At 41.0% G+C, this 13908-nt stretch overlaps 1 protein-coding gene across 2 annotated transcripts in view; it reads right to left on the minus strand.

Annotated features, from left to right (window-relative positions):
• Positions 1-13908, minus strand: part of GATAD2B (GATA zinc finger domain containing 2B) — a 79918-nt gene that overhangs the window by 25492 nt on the left and 40518 nt on the right. The window contains exon 2 of one of the 2 annotated variants that reach the window (XM_070397227.1): positions 10869-10937. The exons of the other annotated variant lie outside the window; for it this stretch is intronic. The gene's annotated coding sequence lies outside the window, so the exon portion shown is untranslated. The remainder of the gene's footprint in view (positions 1-10868; positions 10938-13908) is intronic. 2 annotated transcript variants of the gene reach the window in all.

Here is a 13908-nt window from a genome sequence, read left to right on the forward strand (position 1 = left end):
GTACCTGGGTTGCGGGCCCATCCCCAGTGGGAGATGTGCAGGAGGCAGCTGATCGATGTTTCTCTCTCATCGATGTTTCTAACTCTCTGTCTCTCTCCCTTCCTCTCTGTAAAAAATCAATTAAAAAAATATTTAAAAAAAAAGAAACTAGACCACCAACTTACACCATACACAAGAATAAACTAAAAATGGGTAAAGGACTTAAATGTAAGATGTGAAACCATAAAAATCCTAGAAGAAACCATAAGCAGCAAAATCTCAGACATCTCCATGCAATATGTTTATGGACACACCTTCTAGGGCAAAGAAAATTAAGGAGAAAATTAAAAAATGGGACTACATCAAAAGAAAAAGCTCTGCACAGCAAAAGAAACCATCAACAAAATGAAAAGGGAGCCCACTGTATGGGAGAACATATTTGGCAATGATATATTTGATAAAGGGTTAATATCCAAAATATATAAGGAACTAATACAACTTAACAAAAGGAAGACAAACAATCCAATTAAAAAATGGGCAAAGGACCTAAATAGACACTTCTCCAAAGTGGACATACAGATGGCCAAGAGACATATGAGGAAAATGCTCAAAGTCACTAATCATCAGAGAGATGCAAATTAAAACAACAATGAAATATCACCTCACACCTGTCAGAATGGTTAACATCAATCTTCCTATATAATAAAGAACTAATATGCTAATTAGACCGAACAGCAGAACAACTGTTCGGACGAAGCTGGGGCTGCAAGGGCCAACCCCCTTGCACAAATTTTGTGCATCGGACCTCTAGTCTACACCAATAAAAGAGAAACATGGAAATTGACCATCCCTCCGCTACGCCCACCAGCCAATCAGAGCGAGTATGCAAATTAACCCAACAAAGATGGTGGTTAGTTTGCATATGCAGGCGGGAGCGAAGACTGAAGACAGTGTAGAAGGAAGCCAAGTGCTGTAGAAGAGAGTGAAGCAACGGAGAAGGGAGGGAGCCGAGGCGGCGGACACGGGAGTGGAGCCGAGGCAGCAGAAAAGGGAGAAGCTCCCTTCTCTGCTTCGCTCAGGCCGCAGGAAGCCCTATTCTTGCAGGAATCTTCCTGCAACGGGCCTCTAGTATATAATAAAAGGCTAATATGCAAATTGTCCCCACGGGCAGGAGTTTGACCAACCAGGAGTTAGACCTGCACTGACCACCAGGGGGTGGCGTGGAAAATGGTGGGCATCAGTGATGCAGTGCTGCCGGGCCCCGGCGAGAGCAGGACTGCGGTAAGATGGTGGAGCAGGTGAGTGGGCGGCACCAGGCCAACGCAGGTGCGAAGGGAGGCCCCAGCTGGTGGCGGTGGCGGTGGCAGGTAGCCGGGGGAAGGGAGGCCCTGGCAGCAGCCGCTAGGAACCCTACCCGTGCACAAATTTCATGCACTGGGCCTTTAGTAAATGAGTAAATGACAAGTGCTGGTAAGGATGTGGAGAAAAGGGAACCTTAGCCAGTATACTGCTGGTGGGAATGCAGACTGTTGCAGCCATTATAGAAAACAGTATGGAGTTTTCTCAAAAAATTAAATATGGGACCGCTATTTGAACCAGTGATCTCACTTCTAGGAATATATCCAAAACACCAATCAGAAAGAATGTATGCACTCCTATGTTCATAGCACCACAGTTTACAATAGTTAAGATCTGGAAATAGCCCAAGTGCCCATCAGTAAACGAGTGGGTTAAAAAAGCTGTGGTACATTTATACTATGGAATACTATGCAGCAGTAAAAAAGAAGGATCTCTTACCCTTTAAGACAGCATGGAGGGACCTGGAGAGTAATATGCTGAGCAAAATAAGCCAGTCAGAAAAAGACAGGTATCACATCATCACATTCATATGTGAAATCTGATGAACAAAATAGATCCAGAAACATGGAAGCATGGACTGGACTGTGGACACAGACAATAGGGTGGTGAAGGCCTGGGGTAGGGGGTGGAGGTGGGCTAGAAGGGGTCAATAAGGGAAAAGAGACATATGTCATACTTTCAACAATAAAGATTAAAAAACAAAATAGATAGTGGTTATGGCTGCACAACACTGTGAATGTACTTTAAGCTGCTGAATTTGTACACTTAAAAATGGTAAATTTTGTTACACATATTTTGTCACAAAATTTTTTTTAAAAATACAATGTAATGAGACTGAATAAAATAGCCCAAGCTTCTTTTTGGGGTGATGGATATGTTCTAAAATTGGATTGTGGTGATAGCTGCACAATTCTGTAAACTTACTAAGAAAAAAAAAAATCACTGAATCATACACTTAAATTATACTCCAAAGAAAGCTGTAAAAAAATAATATTCAATGTAAACTTGTCATATAAAAATTCTCTCCAAAAAGCAAAACAAAAATTCTATAAAAATGAATGTTGTATATTGCCTTTTAAAGCTTAACCAACCTTTTTTGTTTATTCTGGGCTGCTAATAATAACAGCTAATATTTCTTATGTAGCTGCTTAAAAGCCAAACATGCTACTAGGCACTTTATCATGTGTTCTTATTTAATAAATGAGGTATTATCCCTCTTTATGGGTGGGAAAAGTGTCAAACAAGTATCCTAAGACTCCAAAACTGTAGTGAATCTAGAATTCCAACAATGATTGAGCCCACTTCAAAAACCTATTATACAGTACATCTCTCTGCACACAGATGTATTAAGCACAGGAGGAATTTATGGCCGGCTGATATCTATGCCTCCTCCACTTAACTTCTACAGTGTACATTGTGTAGTTAGAGTCTATACTGTAAACTGTTAGACCCGATATTCAAACACCATGATTATTCCATAAAAAAAAGCACCCTAGCCCAGCCAGTGTGGCTCAGTGGTTGAGCGTTGACCCATGAACCAGGAGGTCATGGTTCAATTCCTGATCAGGGCAGGTGCCTGGGTTGCAGGCTCAATTCCCCAGGAGGGGGCGTGCAGGAGGCAGCTGATGGACAATTCTCTCTCATCATTGATATTTCTAACTCCCTTCCTCTTTTTGAAATCAATAAAAACAGTTTCTCGCCTTAGCTGGTTTGGCTCAGTGGATAGAGCATTGCCCTGTGGACTGAAGGGTCCTGGGTTTGATTCCAGTCAAGGGCACATGCCAGGATTGAGTGCTCAATCCCCAGTAGGGGGCATGCGGGAGGCAGCCAATCAATGATGCTCTCTCATCATTGATGTTTCTCTCTCTCTCTCTCTCTCTCTCTCTCTCTCTCTCTCTTCCTCTCTGAAATCAATAAAATATATTTTTTAAAAAAACAAAAAAAAACACCAAATATTTTTTCAAAAAACAAACTACCCCACCCTAAAGGCCAAGTAATTTAAATAATTCAATAGTTGGTATTGTCAAGACATTTATTTGTATAAAATATGAACACATATATTAGAAATATGAATTTGGATTCTACATAACTTTACTTACAAAGAATTCTGAACAAATGGCCACTGCAAACTCAAATAAGACCTGTCTTCTTGATGCTTTGTATAAATACTGCCTTACTGCCATTATAATTGTTATTAGGGGCCCAGCGCACAAAATCACGCGAGACCTAGGACCCAGAAAGAGTCCCGTGGCAGAGACGGGACCCAGAAACCCACCCGCGCCTCTAGTCAAGTCCTCCAGAGTCAAGTCCCCACCCACCTGCACTCGCTGCTGATCGGTTGTTACGGCGTGATGGTGTGACGACCACAGGCTTTTTATATAATAGATTAGTGACGATATCCACGTAATTTTTTGTTGTTGTTAATCCTCACCCGAGGATATTTTTCTATTGATTTTTAGAGAGAGTAGAAGGGAGAGACAGAAACAGAGAAATATTGATGTGAGAGAGAGAGACAAATCGACTGACTGCCTTCTGCACGCACCCTGACCAGGGCCAGGGAACCTGCAACCAAGGTACATGCCCTTGACCGGAATTCAAACCCAGGACCCATCACTCTGCAGGCCGATGCTCTATCCACTGAGCCAAACCAGCTAGGGCTCCACCTAATTTTTAAATTAGGAACTCATATAAGTTCAGTATTTTGGGGTCTCCTGAGGGGCAGAGCTAGATAATTTTAAGAAGCAGTATTGTATAGTCACATCTTTACACATCCATTCCCCCTTGCCCCAAATATGTGCCAAGTTCAGGGTTAGGTGCTAGGAATAATGGTAAAAGATTACGTCACTATCTTTAACAATTTCATTCCGATAGAAGACAGATGTGCAGATAACTAAAATAAGTACCTGGATGTTTACATGAACTCATTTTTTCTGCCTTCCTATATCCTGCTTTTCTTTCCTATATTTCAGTGAAAAGAATTCAATTTATCCAGAGGCAAAAGCTAGAACCCTGGGAATCATCCTTGACTTTCCCTGACTCTTAAATCTAAGTCACCAAATCCAATTAATTCTGTTCTCTTATTCTGAATATAAATAAGAAAATACATAGCCCTGGCATGTTGCTGCCAGCAGCCACGTTGTAACCATGAAGGAAGAGAGCTTGCAGATAAAGCAGACACTGCATAGTAGAGCACTGATATGGCAGCTAATTATATAGCTGTGCCACCAGACCAAACTACCCTAAAGCTAGTCTCTGGATTCCTGTTATAGAGGCCAATAAATTCCCTTTAATGTTTAAGCCAGTATGAGGTAGGTTTTTTGCTACTTAAACTGAAAATATCCCAATAGAAAAACTCTGTCAGAAGTGCCAATATGAAATCAAAGTTAAGACATCCAAAAAACAGGTAGATACACGACATATACACAAAAGAATCAGAGCTTAGACCAGAACTGGAGATAAATATCTGAATGATTAAAAGAGGTGATTTAAGTATGCAGATGAGTGAAACCCCAGAAAAAAATGAATGTACAGTTAAAAGGAAAATGGCCAAAGATAAAACCATGGACAAGGCATTTAAGGGCTGGTTGGTCGGAGAGCTAGGGGGAAACTCGCAAAGTATGACATGTCAACAAATTAAAGCAGAGACTCAAGAAGAGAGTAGTTGTGTCCAATAATTACAGCAGAAAAATTCCCAGCTTTAACTTTACCATTGACTGTTGTAAAAAAAAAAACAAACAAAAAAACCACACAACAAGTATAGCCAGATGGCAACACAGCCTTAGTTAGACCCATGCTTGTCAGGTTTCCGACTCGTTACCCCCAAACCAAAATCCAAATTGGCATAAAAGACTTTGAGGACCCTGAGAGGGGAGAGAATGAAGGAAGAGAGAGGGCTAGCAAAACAAATTAGCATCTACTGACTCCGTATTTACTAGGCAAATACAAGGTCCTTTATATTTGTTCTCTCATTTACATCAGAGGATTAATAAAAAATTTTAAATTGTCAACAAAGTTAAAAATAATTATAAAAAATGATGAATTTTAAGACTATAATAATATAACATGACTTTAAAAGTCTGAAGTAGCAACAGTCTAAAAGACCATATTACTTCATAAAGAGTTTTCAGTTTTTATACTGAACATAATAGTCCTTACAAAGCAAAACAGTACTTCTTTAACAAAAAAAAGAAGAAGCTGTTTTAGCCCTGGCTAGTGTTGCTCAGTTGGTTGGGTGTCGTCCTATTCACCAAAAAGTTGCTGGTTCAATTCCCAGTCAGGGCACATGCCCAGGTTTCAGGCTAAAGCCCCAGTAGGGGCCATGCAGGAGGCAGTCGATGGATGTTTTACTTTCACATCAGTATTTCTCTCCCTCTCTAAAAACCAATTTTAAAATCTTAAAAAATACATTAATTGGAATTATATACAGCATATAACTTTGGGATTGGTTTTTTCCAAGTTGTTGCATGTACTGATAATTTGTTCCTTTTTATTGCTAAATAGTCAGTCCATGGTGTGGATGTACCACAATTATTCACCTGCAGAAGGACAACTGAGTTTTTCTAGTTTTTTGCTGTAACAAAGCTACTACATTCATATGTAAGTTTTTGGAAGAACGCAAGTTTTCATTTATCTGGGATCAATGCCCAAGAGTATGACTGCTGAGTCACATAGCAAATGAATGTTTAGTTTTATAAAAAACTGGCAATCTGCTCCTTAGAGTAGTTATACCATCATATATTTCCAGTTTCTTCATATCCTCACTAGCATTTGGTGTTGTCATTATTATTTCTTATTTTGTTTTTAATTGTCACCCAAGGAGTGAGGATAATTTTTCCATTGTTTTAGAGAGTAGGAGGGGGAGAGAGAAACATTGATGTGAGAGACACATTAATTGGTTGCCTCCCACACACGCCCGGTCCTGCAACTCAGGTACGTGCTTTTGAACCAGAAATGGAACCCATGACCCTCCAGTGCACAGGCTGACACTCTACCACTAAGCCACACTGGCCAGGGCTGTCATTTTTTATTTAAGCCATTCTGATAGATGTGTTGTGGTATTTCATTGTGGTTTTAATTTGCATTTCCCTAGTGGCTAATGATGCTGAATATCTTTTGCTCATTTTTTAATTCAACTGTTTGGGTTTCTTACTTACTGTAGAGTTTTGAGAGTTCTTTACATATTTTAGACATTAGTCATTTGTCATACATGAGGATTCCTAATTTATTTTCAGTGCAATTAAACATTACAGATACAGCTGAAGCACCCTAACTTTACCCCCAAACTATTCTTTTTTTTAAAAAAACACATCTTATTGATTTTTTTTACAGAGAGGGAGAGGGATAGAGAGTCAGAAACATCGATGAGAGAGAAACATAGATCAGCTGCCTCCTGCACACCTCCTACTGGGGATGTGCATGCAACCAAGGTCCATGCCCTTGACCGGAATCGAACCTGGGACCTTTCAGTCCGCAGGCCAACGCTCCCTCCACTGAGCCAAACCGGTTAGGGCCCCCCAAACTATTCTTTATTCTCCCTCCTCCCTCTCTCCCCAGAATTCATTATGATGAATTTATTATTATTCTCATGAACATATTTTTTTAATCCTCACCCAAGGATATTTTTCCATTGATTTTTAGAGAGAGTAGAAGAAAGAGGGAAAGACAGAGAGAAATACCGATGTAAGAGAAACATATTGATTGGTTACCTCCTGCACGAGCCCTAACCAGGGCCCGGGCCGGGGAGAAGCCTGCAACCGAGGTACGTGCCCTTGACCGGAATTGAACCCGGGACCCTTTGGTCTGCAGGCCGATGCTCTATCCACTGAGCCAAACCAGATAGGGCTCTAATGAATATTTTATAAGTTTATTTCATACGTATGTATCCATAAGTAATAAAATATAGTAGTTTGTATACATTTATAAATTTTATTTTTTAAAGTAGCGCTTGGCCTGGCCGGTGTCACTCAATGGTCAAATGTGGACCTATGAACCAGGATGTCACAGTTCAATTCTCGGTCAGGGCACATGCCTGGGTTGTGGGCTCGATCCCCAGTAGGGGGCGTGCAGGAGGCAGCCAATCAATGATTCTCACTGATGTTTCTATCTCTCCTTCTCCCTTCCTCTCTGAAATCAATAAAAAAAAAAATTTTTTTTAAAGCAAAATTAAACAACATATACTAGAGCTGCTTTTAAAAAATATATTATTATTTTATTGATTTCTGAGAGGAAGGGAATGGGAGAAAGAGATAGATACATCAATGATAAGAGAGAATCATTGATTGGCAGCCTCCTGCACGCCCACACTGGAGATCCAGCTCTGCAACTTGGACATGTGCTCTGACCAGGAATTGAACAGTGACCTCCTGCTTCATAGGTCAACACTCAACCACTGAGCCATGCCAGCTGGGCTCATTTTGCTTTTCAATGTTAAGTTTTTTAGTATTTGAAATTTACCTAAATAAATGAGGCCCTAGTAAAATCCTCATCTGAGGACATGCTTAGAGAGAGAGAGAAAAACATGGATGTAAGAAACATCAATCGCCTTCAATGTGCACCCTGACTAGGGATCGAACCCGCAATCCAGGTATGTACTCTCACCAGGAGTCAAACAGGCCCACCTTTTGGTGCACGGGACGACACTCCAACCAACCGAGCCACTCTGGCCAGGCTAGTTGATTTGTTTTAACGGCTGTGTAGGATTCCACAGCAAAAACATACAATTTAATAATCCATTCTCCAGTTCAACACTTTTTAGGCATCAATTTGTAGATGTTAAAAGCAATGCTGCGATTTCTACTTCTGGCCAAGATGGTGTGACACAGGCTGGATTTACCCTCCCACCTGAAACAATAAAACCAGACAAAACACATGAAACAAGGGTCTCAGGACACTGGACACCAAGCACAAAGGACAGTGATCCCAGAGGGATAAAAGACAATGGGATGAGCTCCACAACTGCCCTCATTTATTGCTTTAGAAGAGTTTCTAGGACATGGTGTGGGGGAAATGAGAGGGAGCCAGGCAGACTCCTGAGTTGAAGGGATGGGTGAGGGTACAGTGAGACAAAGGCAGCTAGGTTTCAAAAAGGATAGAGTACCATCGAAGTGAGAACGCAGAAAGGTGGATATAATTTAAAAAGACAGATAATAAGTGTTAAAGGCGCATGTAGGGAAATTGGAATCTTCATACACTGCTGATGGGAATGGAAAAGAGCCTGGAAGTTCCTTATGAAGTTAAACACAGTTACAACACAATCCAGCAATTTCACTGCTAGATATATACCCAAGAGAACTGAAAACATTATCTCCACACAAAAATTTGTACATGAATGTTCATAGCAACATTATTCATTATAGTCAAAAAGTGGAAACAACCCAAATGTCCACCAACTGATGACCAAACAAACAAACGTACATCTATAAAATGAAATACTGTACAACTATAAAAAGGAATCCAGTGCCCTGGCCAGGTAGCTCAGTTGGTTAGAGTGTTGTCCCAATACACCAACATTGTGGGTTTGATGGTCAGGGCACATGCAGGAGTCAACCAATAAATGCATGAATGGGTGGAACAACAAATTGATGTCTCTCTCTCTCTCCCTCTACCTTCTTCTCTCTCAGAAAATCAATAATAATAAAAAGGAATGAAGTACTGATATATGTTACAACATAGATGAAAGTTGAAAACATTAAGCTAAGTGAAGCAAGCCAGTCATAAAAGGTAATATACTGTATGATTCCATTTATATGAAAAGTCCAGAAAAGGCTTGAAGGAGAATGGAAACAGAACGTAGATAAATGGTTTCCTAGGGCTGAGGAGAGAGGAAAATAAGGAGTAACTGCTAATAGGTAGGGGGGGTTTCTTTTTAGGGTGATGAAAATGTTCTAATTTTAGATTATAGTGATAGTTGCACAACTCTGAATATACTAAAACCATTGAATTGTATACTTTAAATGGGTAAATTTAGGATATGTGTAATATGTTTCAATAAAGATGTTAAAGCCCTGACCGGAGTAGCTTAGTTGGCTGAGAAATATTTCATTTAATTCTCAGAACATTCCTATGAAATCCACATTATCCCCATCCTATCAGAAAGAAGTAACTGAGACTCAGAAAGACTAAATAAACCTGGCCAACGTCACAAAATAAATAGAAGAGTCACGATTAAAACCTAGGTCTAACTCCAATGCCCAGTACACCCCCCTTTCCACCACACCAAGGATGCTTAAGTAGGTTTCAACTCTCATGCCAACTTCATTTTATTGATGGTGGTTACCTATAACATTCTGTTTTATCAGTAAAGACTTTTACTTAATTATTGTCTGCCACAGGTACCACATATGAAAACAGCAGCACACATATAAGCCAAGTATTTATCATATCCATCTATAATAATAAAAGTGTAACATGCTAATTAGACCGGATGTCCTTCCGGAAGCTGGATGCTGCAGCCGCGGCAGCCGCCATGGCTGGCCGCAAGGGAGGGATCCAGGCAGCTGCCACAGCTGGGAAGGCCTACTGTTGCACAAATTTCATGCATCAGGCCTCTAGTATATTATCATAATCAGACTAATAAATCTGAATTTATTGGCCTGTGGGGGTAACCATATTTTTGTACTTTGAGGAAACAAGAGCAGGGAAGTGGACATGGCAGGGAAACAGCAAAAATCTACAAACCTTAGGAAAGTCTCACAAAAGTCTTTGGCATCATGAAAATTTCTTCTAAATATCCCTCAAGAATGTTCATGGCTTTAGCCAGTTTTGCTCAGTAGATAGAGCATCAACCTGTGGACTGAAGAGTCCTGGGTTCGATTCCAGTCAAGGGCACCTACCTTGTTTGCAGACTCAATCCCTGGCCCTGGACGGGACGGGTGCAGGAGGCAACCAATAGATGTGTCTCTTACATGGATGTTTCTATCTGTTTCTCCCCTTCCTTTCCACCCTCTTAAAAAAAAAAAAAAAAAAAAAAAGAATGTTCATAACTCTGTATAGCACTGAATCAGTCATATCAGAGAAGGGAGAATGTTATAAATAGCAGCCTCGCTAGATATTTATTCCATAGTAGGCCTAATGAAGTTTCTCTAATGCCAATTCATGTACGTGACAAACAATCATACAAATAAATTCTATCTCAGCAGTGCTTCAGAGATGAGTAGGCTCATGACCTCTACTTATAACTGTGTACAGCTGAATGAATGTCCATTTGTCTCCCACCAAAGTGGAAGCAAGTTGTACTTCCAGGTCTTGGCAAAGATCACAGAGCAATGGTCCTGTTCTGCACATCAGATAGCTGAGCGAATGAGATATCTGAGCTCCTTCCAAGCTACCTAATGCTTCCTGCAGCCAATCATTTCCAGCAATTAACTCTGCAACCTCTCTATTTCAGTTCCCTAAAGAAACTCTCATACACACAAACCAAACTGCAAAACAAATTCTTCAAGTGGGGGTAAAAGCCCCTAAGGGAAAACAAAATGGTTATAGAACAGGTTTTATCTTAAATGCTAAAAGAATGAAATTATCTCCAAATGTACCATTTTATTGGATCATCTTAGAGGTTGCTTCTACACAGTCCTACAGGTAGCAATCTCTGGATTCAGCAACTGGTGGAATAGAAAAGGGTATGGATAAGGGCTTGAGAAGAATATGCATCAATGTGAATACCTAAGCTCTATTAATCACTTCTCATTAAGAGATTTAGATAACATGGAACAAAAAGAAACTACTCTGATCTCTGCATAAGATAGAAACATGCAGGACATATCAGATCCTAAAGTAAATGCTTATTACACTAGAGGCCCGGTGCACAGGTTCGTGCATCGGTGGCGTCCCTTGGCCTGGCCTACGCCCTCTCAAAATCCAGGACCTCTCAGGGGATGTCAGACTGCCAGTTTCAGCATGATCCCCACAGGCCAGACTGAGGGACTCCACTGGTGCACAAACCCGTGCACCAGGCCTCTACTATGCATATAAGATCTTTGGTTAATCTCTTCCCGCCCTCCCCACCCCTTCCCTCTGAGATCCATCATTCTGTTCCACGTTTCCATGCCTGTGTGTTCAGCGTCTGGCCCTTGGTGGTCAGTGCGCGTCATAGCTACCGGACGAACAGTCTCTTAGGCTTTTATATATATATAGATTATCGCTGGCAAGATTATGAACCAGAGGTTAGAAATAAATCTGGCAGCCCTGGCTGGTGCGGATCAGCTGGTTGAGTGCCATCCAATACTACAAAAGGTCACCGGTTTGCCCTAACCGGTTTGGCTCAGTGGATAGAGCGTCGGCCTGTGGACTGAAGGGTCCCAGGTTCAATTCCAGTCAAGGGCATGTACCTTGGTTGCGGGCACATCCCCAATAGGGGTGTGCAGGAGGCAGCTGACAGATGTTTCTCTCTCATCGATGTTTCTAACTCTCTATTCCTCTCCCTTCCTCTCTGTAAAAAAATCATTACAATATATTAAAAACAAAAAGGGTCGCCGGTTTGATTTCCAATCAGGGCACATGCCCGGGTTGCTGGCAGATTGTTGCCAGCTCAGGAGGCAGCTGATCATTGATGTTTCTCTCTCCCTCTTCCTTCCTCTCTGTCTAAAATCAATAAAAACATATTTTTAAAAACAAGAAAAAGGCCCAGCTGGTGTTGTTCAGTGGTGGAGTGTCGACCTATGAACCAGGAGGTCACAGTTAGATTCCTGGTTAGGGCACATGCCCGGGTTGCGGGCTTGATCCTGAGTAGGTGTGTGCAGGAAGCAGAAGATCAATAATTCTTTCCCATCATTAATGTTTCTCTCTCTCTCCCTCTCCCTTCCTCTCTGAAATCAATACAAATATTTAAAAACAAAAACCAAAGACAATATACTAATGACCAATAAATACATGAAAAATGCTCAATGTCATTAGTCATCAGAGAACTGCAAATCAAAACCACAATGGCCTGGCCGGAGTGGCTCAGTGGTTGAGCATCAACCTATGAACCCTCTCTCTCCCTTCCTCTAGAAATCAATAAAAATATATACTAAAAAAACAACACACACAATAAGATAGCAATTCACACCCACTAGGATGGCTATTATCAAAAAGAAAATGACAAGTGTTGACAAGACTGTGGAAAGAGTAGAACCCTAGTATGTTGCTAGTGGGAGTGTAAAATGGTACAGTTGCTTTGGAAAATGGTTTGGTGGTTCCTTAAAAAGTTCGAATAATCAAAAACAGAATTATCATATGACCCAGGAATTCCATTCATAGATAAATATCCAAAAGAATTGAAAACAGGTATTCAAACAAAAACTTGTACAAAAATGTTCCTGGTAGCATTATTCACAATAGCCAAAAAGGTAGAAACCCAAATGTCCATCAACTGATGAATGGATAAGCAAAATGTGATATACAGTAAGTTCTCACTTAACAACATCAGTAAGTTCTTGGAAACTGCAACCTTAAAAAAATGTTTTTTATTGATTTTAGAGAGAGATAGGAAGGAAGAGAGAGAGAAACTTTGATTTGTTGTTCCATTTATTTATGCATTCATTGGTTGGTTCTTATAATGTGCCCTGACCAGGAATCAAACCCACAACCTTGGCATACTGGAATGGCACTCCAACCAACTGATCTACTCAGCCAGAGCAAGAAACTGCAATTTTATAATGAAACCAATTTTGCCATAGGCTAATTGATAAACATAAGTTTCTACGGCATATTTTTGGTCACAAAACATTACCAAACTTCTAAATTAAGACCTAATATTAACACTGAGATAAATAAGCTATCCATATTTTTTAAAGCTTAATAAAAATAAGTAAGATAATTATTTTCCAACCTGCTTATTCCAGTTCAGGATTGAGAGTGGCCAGAGCTTATTCCTGCAGCTCAGGGCACAAGAGGGAGCCAACCACCCTGGACAGAATGCCCTTCCATTGTAGCAAGTATTCACACCCATACTCAGACCGAGATAATTTAGATACACCAATTAACCTAACATGCACATATTTGGGGTGTGGAAGGAAACCAGAATGCCCAGAGAAAATGCATGCAGACACAGGGAGAACATGCAAACTCCACACAGTGGTCCTGGCCAGAAATCTTTTTTTTCCTTCTTTTTCTCGTCAATGTAATAATGACACAACGTTATTTGAGGACTGCTGTATTCCTACAGTAGAATATTACACAGGCAAAAAAAGGAGTAAAGTACTGATACACGCTACAACGGGGATGAATCTCAAAAACATTATGCTAAGTGGAAGTAGCCAGATACAAAAGGTCACACTTGTATAATTATATTTATACTAGAGGCCCAGTGCACAAATATGTGCACAGGTGGGATCCCTCTGAGTGGCCTGCAGGGATCGGGCCAAAACCACAGTCCAACCTCCTACCTGCCGCTCCTGCTCATCCTGGCCCCACTGTGCCTGCTGTGGACTTGTGACCAACCAGTCCCAATCGGGAGAGGCTCACAGCAGCGCTCACCAGCCATAAGCCCTGCCTCTGGTGCCCTCCCAAGGGGAGTGGCCTGCGGGATCAGGCTGAAACCGGTTCTCTGGTGCAGGCCAGGCTGAGGGAGCCCACCAGTGCATGATCAGGCTG

This window comes from Myotis yumanensis, unplaced genomic scaffold (genome assembly GCF_028538775.1).
Source record: "Myotis yumanensis isolate MYYU_CA2020_CCGP unplaced genomic scaffold, mMyoYum1.0.hap1 SCAF_17, whole genome shotgun sequence".
Classification (NCBI taxonomy): domain Eukaryota; kingdom Metazoa; phylum Chordata; class Mammalia; order Chiroptera; family Vespertilionidae; genus Myotis; species Myotis yumanensis.